Genomic DNA, 11138 nt, shown 5'->3' on the forward strand with positions numbered 1-11138 from the left:
ATCTGTTCTCTCTTCTCTCTTAAGAACAACTGCTTCATCCTTGGAATTAATCTAATGGACTACCTTCAATTAAATAAGGCGAACAATATTAAACGCAATACCCTGATGTAGTCTCACCAAAACTCTGTAAAGTTGTAGCAGGACTAGCCAACTTGCAAAAAATTCTATTCTTCCATTCGCCTGACTAATTACTTGCTGAGCCTGCGGGCAAATACACAAGTCACCCAGATCTCTTTGATCAGCAGGATCTAATAACATTCTAGCTTTCTAAACGTCCACAATACTTTATGCATCCAATACCCATATCAGCAAGCTTCGTGTTTGGTGGATTATCCTTCACAATTTCTGAAACTTTCAACATGACACACCTTACCACATCTTCCAATCTGCTCTCCCTGCAATATCTTCCCTAGCAACTTCAGGAGAGGGCATTACATGGCCTGTTCTTGATTTCCTTCTCGATTGTCCAGGATTGTTAGCTTTTTCTAACTGAAGCTCCGACTTATATGTGTATCCTTCAATTTACTTCACGGTATTCATGCTCACAGTGTTGTGTCCTTTGCATTGAGGAGAGAAAGCACAGTTTGGTGAACACTTGCAGGAGTTGTCCATTCAGTCTGTAAGCTTGATCCCAATCTTCTTGTCCCCCATCATATTAGTTCTCTATCCTACTGTGGTGAAAGACATTTGCATAGATGTATGGACTGGTCAGTCCGACCCTACCTGACCTTCCCCAACCCCTCCCTTGGCTCCTCCCTGGATTCCCTGGACTTACCCCCCCTTGCTCCTATACCTGGAACCTGGCCCAGTCGTGTATCAGTAATGGTAATTAAAGCCGTTTAATCACTCCATCACGTCGACACGATTATTGTGGGCACCACACCTACATCTTTTCATCCTTGCCACATCTTAATATGAAACAATATTTATTTATCCAAAACAATATTTATTTATTTGAATAGATGAATACTTGTCCTGCATATGTATTGTTTGTCTGTGTGTGTTTGATGTCTGGGTGTGTGTCTGCATGTTTTGCAACAAGGACTGGAGAATGCTGTTTCGTTGGGTTGTACTTGTCCAATCAGACGACAATACACCTGATTTGATCAATTTAAACTCAGAGCATCACATCTCATCTTTCAGCTCAGCACATTCCAACCTTCTGGACTCAATCATAAATTCAGTCATTTCAGATAAATCACTATTGTCGTCTCACTTTTTCAGTTATCATTTACCTTGACATAAGATCAACCAAACTTCCTTTGGTTCATGAAGCAGGTTCTACAAGGGGGCTGTTGTCCAATTGTATCACAATCACCAATGAAGAATTTCTGAAATTGGACAAAAATGCAGTGCAATGGCATTTTGCACACATAATATCTGGCTAAAATGTGGAGCTATTAACTACAGCAAAATCCCTGGTATCTGGAATTCAAACAATCGGCAGCCTCAAGCAACTGGCAAAATAAATCGAGGAAAAAAATTAAAATTATAGTTAAAAAATACTTAAGTTTAAAACAGTAAAAGTAAATACTTAAGTTTAAAACAGTAAAAGTAAATACTTAAGTTTAAAACAGTAAAAGTAAATGTTCTGTGAGGTAACACGTAAACTTTTGGTGAAGATGGAAGGAAATATTCAGACAGCGGAGGGCTTTGCTCATTGCAGTTGTTCGAATAAAGTTGTGTGAAACAGGAATGGCGTCGCCCAGGGTGAAGGGCTGGTTGATGCCGCTCGCCATTGGGGTGACTCTCTTAAAATGGCTCCTTATCCCTGCTTGGTAAGAGTCACCCAGTAGGAGACTTTATCTGTAAACTTAGTGGGAGGGGGGGGTAATTTTTTTAACTATAAGGTTATTGTTTGTCTTTCAGGGAGCTCTGTGGAGGAGGAAGAACCTGCAGATAGAACCATGAACACTACAGCACAGAAAACAGGCCATTCAGCCCTTCTAGACTCTGCCATGTAGCGACAGTTAAGTTGATAAAGAACGTGGCTGAAAACAAAATAAATTGCTTTAAGATTTATATATTCATGCATGTGGTTTATTTAGTGCAAGGACAGTTTAGTTGTGTTGTGTTGTACTTTGTCTTTTAAACTGTTTATTCTTAATACAGGTTAGGCAATGGTAAGAGTAAGTTTCAAGCAACCGGAAAATACATGTGGCATCTGCCAATCCCCATAGGTGCTGTATACCAGGGGCTTCAAATGGTGGAAGAAGCTGGGGAGAAGTTAAAAGGTGATTGGGTATTTGACAGAAGATGGGAGAGGTGGAGGAAGGAACCATGGGCTAGGAAAAGATTGGAGAGAAAAGTAAGAACAGGGAGTTATTAAAGAGGAACTAGATAAAAATGGAAGGTATCTAAGATTGGAAAAATTGATGGTTCGTGCTGTTGAATTTAAGGCTGTCGAGGAAGGGCTGTTCTTCAGGAATTGTAAAGAGAATTGAAATGGTTGGTGACTAGAAGTTCAACTTTAGATCCACAAACGTATCCCAGGTGTTTGCCAAGCATTTAACCCATCTGTATTTGCTCTCACAATGTCGATTGTGCCATACTGAGTACACCACATGCAGTAGATTAAGTTGGATGATGTGCATGTCAAGACTAACTTGGATGGATTGTTGTGGCTGAATGGAGGTGATGGGGCAGGTTTTAGATTTTCTGCAATTGATATCGCTTTAGTCTCAATAAATGTCCCGACCTAGAACATTGACTGCATTTCTACCCACGGACGCTGCCCGACCCATTGACTGCATTTCTCCCCACGGACACTGCCCGACCCATTGACTGCATTTCTCCCCACGGACACTGCCCGACCCATTGACTGCATTTCTACCCACGGATGCTGCCTGACCCTTTGACTGTATTTCTACCCACGGACGCTGCCTGACCCTTTGACTGCCTGACCCATTGACTGCGTTTCTCCCCACGGACACTGCCCGACCCATTGACTGCATTTCTCCCCACGGACACTGCCCGACCCTTTGACTGCCTGACCCAATGACTGCATTTCTCCCCACAGACACTGCCTGACCCATTGACTGCGTTTCTCCCCACGGACACTGCCCGACCCTTTGACTGCCTGACCCATTGACTGCGTTTCTCCCCACGGACACTGCCCGACCCATTGACTGCATTTCTCCCCACGGACACTGCCCAACCCTTTGACTGCCTGACCCAATGACTGCATTTCTCCCCACAGACACTGCCCGACCCTTTGCTTTGCTCCAGCATCTTACAATTTGCTCATGATCCCAGCATTAGCAGTTTTTGTGTTTCTCAACTGATCTACTGGAATGAAAGGGGAGTGACAGTCAATTAGGATTTGGGGTGGGGTGGGGGGAGGGGCTTGGTTGTGGGGCTGATAAAATGGAAGATGGGGAATCCAGACCAGGAGAGGACATGGTGTTTGAGGTCTGGCTGGTGAACATGACCAGCTTCGATCCATGCCTTCAGCTTAGGGAATGCCATCACGGGTTAAAAACAACAATGTGCGGGGTAGCTTTAGAATGGCAAAAGGTTGCTTTAGATTGCTTTATATTACCATAATTTGACAGACAAGAAAGTGATAACAAATCCTTTAATGTAACACCACAAGCATTGATTTATAAAGGATTCCTTAAAAAATAATTAATATTTTCTAAAATTAAAATACACACAATCATACTTATTTATTCAAGTAGTCATGAATAAACATTATAATTAACAATATTATGGTACATAAATTATATTAGTTATAAACTACCGCTATATTTTTTGATAATTACTGATTCATGCTGAAAATACTTTGGTAATTGATCCACCTATAATCACTGGGAACTGAAAACAATTTTAAGTCAAAGGGAAGAGTAGTGGGCAAGATAATGAATGGGTGAGCTGCTCGAATTCTAAGGGTGTGATGTCAGTTGAGATGACACCTGCTAACTGACCTGCATGCAGTAAAATAATTTTATTATTAGCTCACAGGAGTAGGAAATAATTATAAGGTGTAAAACATTTTGAGGTAAACCACTGATTACGCTGATTGTGTCTGAAGGAATTAAGTGAATCCCTGTGTGATGATAATGGCTCCAGATTAATTTCACGTTACATTATCAGAGGTTGGTCCCATCTGTTTGCAATGCTCAGTTTTCGACCTGTCCCTGAGCACTGTGGGAATGTTTTGATCCAATCATGAAACCAATGGCAATCTTATTAGATATTGCAGTTAGTAGCCTAGTGATTTTAATATTCAGAAACATACTATAGTAGCAGAAGGTAACACAGAGCACAACAGTTTTTATTAACGTAATGTAAGAACTATAAAAGTTAATGACTGTTTAGGTGCTCTAAAAATAATGTGCTCATTAAATTGTCTAGTCAGTCTTCTGCACACTTATTTTGTTGAATTCGAAGATCTCCTGTGCCATTGCTCTTACAGAATTGAATTCTAGTTTATAATTTCTTCCCTATTATCACAGGCAATAAATAGTCAGGTGTAATATAGTCAAGTTCTCATGATCCAATATGTAACAAGGTAAATTTTTCAAATTACCGCTGGATGGTCATAGAATGAAAGGACAGAAGACCTCTCCTGCTTCCGGTTTCCATCACAGGAACCTCCATCAGAGAAGTATGAATTTTTTTCTTTACCAATTCTCCAATATTTTGCTCTCATTTTCTCCTTTGCTTTCAATACTCTCTTTCTATTTATTGGAATAGAACAATACAGCACAGTTCAGGTCCTTCATCCCTTGATGTTGTGTCAATCCATTTATTCCTTAAAAAAAAGTACTAAACCCTCCCTACCCATAACCCTCTATTTTTCTTTCATTTGTGTGTCTAAGAGTTCAAATGTGGTATATATAAAAACCCTTCATCCCTCCCACCAACCCTCCCCTAAAGTATCAAACAAAGGAAAGAATGAAAAGAAAGCAAAAATTTAGGAGAATGTCAAAAAGAAATATGTCTCAATTCAAATAATAATGGAACGTGGGGGTTACCACAGGACAGGCTTTCAGAGAGTCCTTCAAATTTTCAAACCAATGTTTTGAAAATATGGGGTCCATATCTTCAAGAAAAAATTATATTTATTACATTAATTATGTTATTTCTCAAGTGGATTGCAAGAACACAATTCAGCTTTCCATCTCTCCATCCCCAAGTCCATATCTGATTTCCAAGTCATGGTTATGCACTTCCTAGTAACAGCTAAAGCTAATTGTAAAAATTCAATTTGATGTATATTTAATTTTAATTTAGGACTAACCACTTTAAAATTACCAACAAAAACAACATCGGGTCCTGTGTGAGTTTTACCCACAATATTTTCTCCAAATTTTTTTTTACCAAAAAGGTTTTACTCTGGGACACTCCCAAGTAGAATGCAAAAACAAACCAACTTCCTGATCACATCTAAAACATAGATCTGATAATGCTGAATTTAACATCAATTTTTGGGGAGTTAAATATAATTGATGTAGAAAATGATATTGAACCAGTCTGCACCCAACATTAATAGTTTTCATCATATTTTCCTTACATAGCTGCATCCAATCATTTTCATCTATTCATCTATTTAAATCAACCTCCCATCTTAATCTTGATTTATGAATTCTTAACTTGGGAGATGCTTTTTGAAGTAATTTGTTCACCATCGAAATAAACTTATTTACACTGCCCTTACATATCAAGAATTCTAATTCATTCTGTCTCGTAGAATCAAATTATGACCCAACTTATCAACCAAGAAAGCCTTAACTTGATAATAACAAAAAAAAAGTATTATTTGGGACATTAAATTTTTCCTTCATTTGTTAAAAAGTATTAAATTTACCAGCTTCAAAACAATCTTCTATTTTCTTAAACCCCATTTGACATATTCAGATCTCTGTATACATTCAAACTGTGATGTTGTGCAACTTGAGGAAAAATTACAGCAGAAATGATGTGTATTTTAAGTTTGCCTTACCCTGTTACAACATTATTAGTAATCCCACTGCCTCATTAGGCACCAGTGGGGAAGGTGAACTGCAGTAGATGCAAAAATATGAAAAAAAATTCAGAATTATCTGAAAATATGCAAATTGATGTTGCTACAAATGGACTCGTATCAAGCTGCATTGGACAAAGAATTATTATTATATCCTTCTACAAACACAGGAAATAATTTTATTTCCAGGCTATTACATTTATGATCATGCAATAGACTGTCAATGTCACTCCAGCAAGACCACCTTATGATGAAGGGTTGAGGTGCAGCACACTCACGTCAGTATGTGTTGCCAGCTCAATTTTATGCAGGAAATAAAATGTACTTGCATTACAAATTGAACACAAGCAGAGAAGTAAGAAGTAATTCCATCTTGGGGGTACTGCTCGACTCAAAAAATGTTTTGGTTATAGTTTCTTGGATTAGGACGTGAACGATTTTGATTGAATTATAACCCTGTAAATTCTTTTCTCACTCTCTATGATTTGATACATTGTTACACTTCTCTTTTAAGTAATTCTGTCCATTAATCTTCAGTCTCCTGTGTGCTCAGAGAATGAGTCTCATTCTGGATATTTAACTCATTTATTGTGACACAAAAATGAATTCTAATATAATAGTAATAAAGTGGAACATATGTGGAAACATATGCCTTATTTATTACGAATATTAAATCAAGATTTCTCCATGAGCTCAAATGGCATCTTTACAAGTCTCAGAGTATGTCAGGCTGTAGACAAAATATTCTGTAAAGACTGATAATTTGTACATTTATTTAATTCCAATCAGCAGGAAAATAGCCAAGACCATATTTATGTCCTGTAATCCCAATTCAAAAGTTTACATCCAATGTTTTCCCCTCATCTAATATCTCATAACCCTGGATCTTGTACTTGAGAAAAAGTCACAAGTTTGAAATTGTTATGATTCAATATTAACTTTTTAAAGAATGGAACATTCAGACAAAAGGATTTTGTGAAAAATATGTCCAAGCTGATAACATTTTCTAAATACTGTGCAACTGGAAATTTGAACTGGAAATTAAGTATTTTAAAACTGAAATTTTATAAATCGATAATATGTTGACAACAGAGCTTAGTCCAGAACGTTGTTTTTTGTGTGATGAGTGGTCACAATCCAATCCTGTGTTTACTGATGGAAAGTAAAATGAAACATATGCTTGGTGTCCCATCTGAGAGCAGTATGCACCACATGCTTTCGTTTGGAATCAAACCACAGCAGGCAACAACAGTACATTAAATCCTTGAATAGAAGGTAAATTCAAGATTGCACAAATAAAAGACCTCAAATTCAGCAGGTACAGCTCCTTCAACACTTTATTCTCTGTGACCACATCATGCACAACAATCCCAAAAGTTTTAATAATCTTGATAGTTTAGCCAAATGAAATAGAACTTGTTAATGCACCAAGCAAACTCTATTTCCAAATGTTTCCCTTGAATAATCTGGAGCTATGCCACTTAACTAGATGCAGGTTTTTAAGAAAAGAAATCTTAAGCTTATTAACCAATTCAAGAAAATAAATCAATAATTACAATCTGGAAGCCATACCTTATTTTCCTCTCTTCAAAGACAGCTTTTTGCCATGCATCACTTGGATATGCATTTAATTTCTGCTGCAACACAAAAGCATGGAATAGGATTTTAACTAAAAAATTAGCATGTTCCAAGAGGGATTCAAAAATAGACTGTTAAACAATGCAAAATACTGTGGATGTGAGAAATCGGAAATAAAAATGGAGAATGCTGGAAATGCTCATCGTGTCCAATAGCTTGAGGAAAGAAAAGCAATGTTAACATTTTGGATCAAATTCATTCACCAGAACTAAAAGATTGTAAAGATAAGTCCATTTGTAATTAGTACCGATCCAAAGAACATGACGCCAGGAAAAGATGATGCTGTATTTTTATTGGAAGGTATCAATAAATACTATACAGATGCAAAACAGAGTTGAATCAAAACTGCTATAAGAAAAAAATACCTGAAATTATACAAAGAGAGGTTTATGTAAAAGAAAGTTCAGAATTAATTTGGTTTCCCAGTTATTTCTTCATTAGCATTGATCGTATGATCTGCCAGGGGTAAATTCATTCTGTTGTATGCAGTAACATTTGCTCACTGAATTCTGATTCTAAAATTCAGTTCCTTAGAATTCAATGGAGCCAATGGATTTAGATGCACACTTGTTAGAATTATCGCAGCTTTAATTTATGCAAAGGAGGATACATTTTCACCACACCGTTTCAAAGAAAGAGGTGGCCACTCACAGAAGGAAACATGGTTAAAAATCTTGGATGATTCATTATGGAGTGGGAGAGAGAGAGAATAATGGTGAATAATGAAAAGGGGACACAAAAAAGTGTTACACAACTATGAGAGAACCACGTCTGGGATGAATAAAGGAATTGAAAGAAATTAGCATTAGTAGATTTTGAAAAGGAAGGCAAATTGGTGAGAGCCAATAAATCCAAAGTACAAGACAATTTAACATCCCAGAGTTTTGAAAGAGGTGGCTCTGGAGTTAGTGAATACACTGGTGATGATCTTCCAAAATTCTTCAGATTCCGGAACTTTAGACATTAATACAGCACGATAACAGGACTTTTCAACCCAGGAGCCCGTGCTGTTAACATTTTTGTACAGTGGGAGGAAACCGGAACCCACAGGAAAAATAGACACGGGGGAGAGCATACAAACTCCTTACAGACAGCATGGGATTTGAGCCCCAGTCCCAATCACTGACACTGTAACAGTGTTCCACTAACCGCTACGCCAACCATGCCAGCCTGTTCCTGCAGTTTGGAGGACAGCAAATGAGACCTCACTGCACGAGAGAGAGAGAGAGAAAACAGGAAGCTATTGACCTGTGGCCTAACATCAGCTGCAGGAAATTGTTAGAATCTATGAAGATTGCAATTGAAGAACACCAAGAAAATAAGAATAGGATTGAGCAGAATCAGCATGGATTTGTATTCCAATAATCTATTCGAGTTCTTTGAGATTGTGGCCAGTAGAATAGATCAACGGGAAGCAGTGCATGTGCTATAATTGGAATCCTTTTGATAAGGTTCCACATTGGCGGTTGGTCAGCAAGATCGAGCAGATGGAATTGGGGCTACTGTGCTGAAACAGGATAACGGACAGAATATGGGAACGACTATGGGTGCTTGGGTAGGGAGCAGGACCTAAAGAGGCATCAAGGGCATAGAGACAAGATAAATGAATGATCACAAGCAGAGTAGGGGGAACAATTTGTGGGAAAGTGTGATGTTCACTTCCTTGGGCAAAGGAAAGTGACAGACTTTTTAAAAATGACAGACTGAGAAATGATGAAAACCAAAGGGATCTACTGTCATTTTACTCAAACCACAAAAAGCTAATACACAAGTGAAATAAACATTTAAGAAGGCAAATATTGGTCTTTATAAAAAGATGATTTGAGTCCAGAAGTGAATTAATCTTACTGCAAACACATAGAGCCTTACAGAGACTACATCTGGGTATTGTTTATAGGAAGATGCCTTTCAAAAAGATATACTTGCTGTAGACGGAGTATAGCAAAAAGTTACCAGGATAGATCTCAGGAAATGTACAGCATACTTTCTGGATATCTGCAGGGAGAATGATTTCTCTGGACAAGATGTAAAAAGCGGTAACAATTTAGGACCAAGATGAGGAGAAATCTCGTCATTCAGTGGATTTGAGTTTTAAGAATTCAACAAGCTGAAGTTTATTCAAAAGTGGGATTGATAAACTTCCAGATATCATGGGAAATAAAGGGATATGGAGATCACGCAGGAGGAAGAAGCTGAGGTGGATGATCAGGAAGAACCTTGATGAATAGAAATGGAGGTTGAAAAGACCAGATGCCAATTCCTGTTCCCAGTTATAAAGTTCTTATTCAATACGCTTGCAATTTAACTGCATGCAAAATATAAGGCAGCTTAAAGTAGCAAAGTGTTACTGTCAAATTGCTCTATTATTTTTTCGACTGGACTATATTAGAAGTAATTTTGGGGAGTTGATTTGAGCATATAGCATGTAAAAACTCAAAATGCCAAAATCGAGTCCAATTAATGAATGTGAACCTTTTTTGTTTAGCTCACTCCAAAATATAATACCTCTAACTATAAACTACAAAATAGAATTAATAAACATTCAAAGCTTGTTGGATAGAATAGTGGAAATGGCAGCTTTCCTTTTAAATATTTATGGCTGAGCTAAATTTATAATATGATTTTATCTTTCATGCTGAATTATATTTCAGGAGAAAGTTACTGAAAACTTGAATATTATACTTTATGGATGTGTGATTTATTCTCATTTATCCTGAGGGAGATAGTACACATTATTGTTTTAATAAAGCAGTTATGTGTTGAAATGGATTGTGGAATATCAACTAACCTAATTTAATCAGTTGGGAATATAAATTATGAAACCAATGTCTTTCACAAACAGTCTGAAATAATTATTTTATAACAACAAATGTGTAAAATACATTGGTGTTTTGAGGCTATATTTTATCCAAATTATCACCAACACTGACTATTACTGCACAAGACCCAAGATGCTTAAAGGCTTGTCTTTCCTCAATGATATTCTTTATGTCTGTATTTGATCTCTTGCAATAGCACCAAGTAACAATTTGTTTTACACATTGCTTGCATGCAGATGTTAAAAGAGATTGGAAAGATTGTGATATTTGTTAGTGTGTCATATATTAGAAAATATGCTGAAATTGTGAACGGATTCTTACAATTAGAGATCTAAATGTCAAATTAGCTGAAAATGCACTAAATTTAAATGTAGACCTACAGCATGGCAACAGGCCCTTTTGGCTCGTGAGCCCATGCCGCCCAATTACACCCAATTGACCTTCACGCCCGGTACATTTTTGAACAGTGGGAGAAAACCCACGCAGACACTTGGAGAACGAACAAACTCCTTACAGACAGCGTGGGATTCGAACACTGGTCCCAATTACTGGTGCTGTCACAGCATTACGCTGACCATGTTTTCACATCCTATACTACATCCCTCAAGAACTTGGATTTAATTTCACAGCTACAGTAAAAATAACTGTCAAAAATAATTTGCTTTTTCTTATTCAGGTCATGTTAGAAATGACATAAAATATAGATTGCAAAC

Source organism: Narcine bancroftii, chromosome 3 (assembly GCF_036971445.1).
Source record: "Narcine bancroftii isolate sNarBan1 chromosome 3, sNarBan1.hap1, whole genome shotgun sequence".
NCBI classification, from domain to species: Eukaryota; Metazoa; Chordata; class Chondrichthyes; order Torpediniformes; family Narcinidae; genus Narcine; species Narcine bancroftii.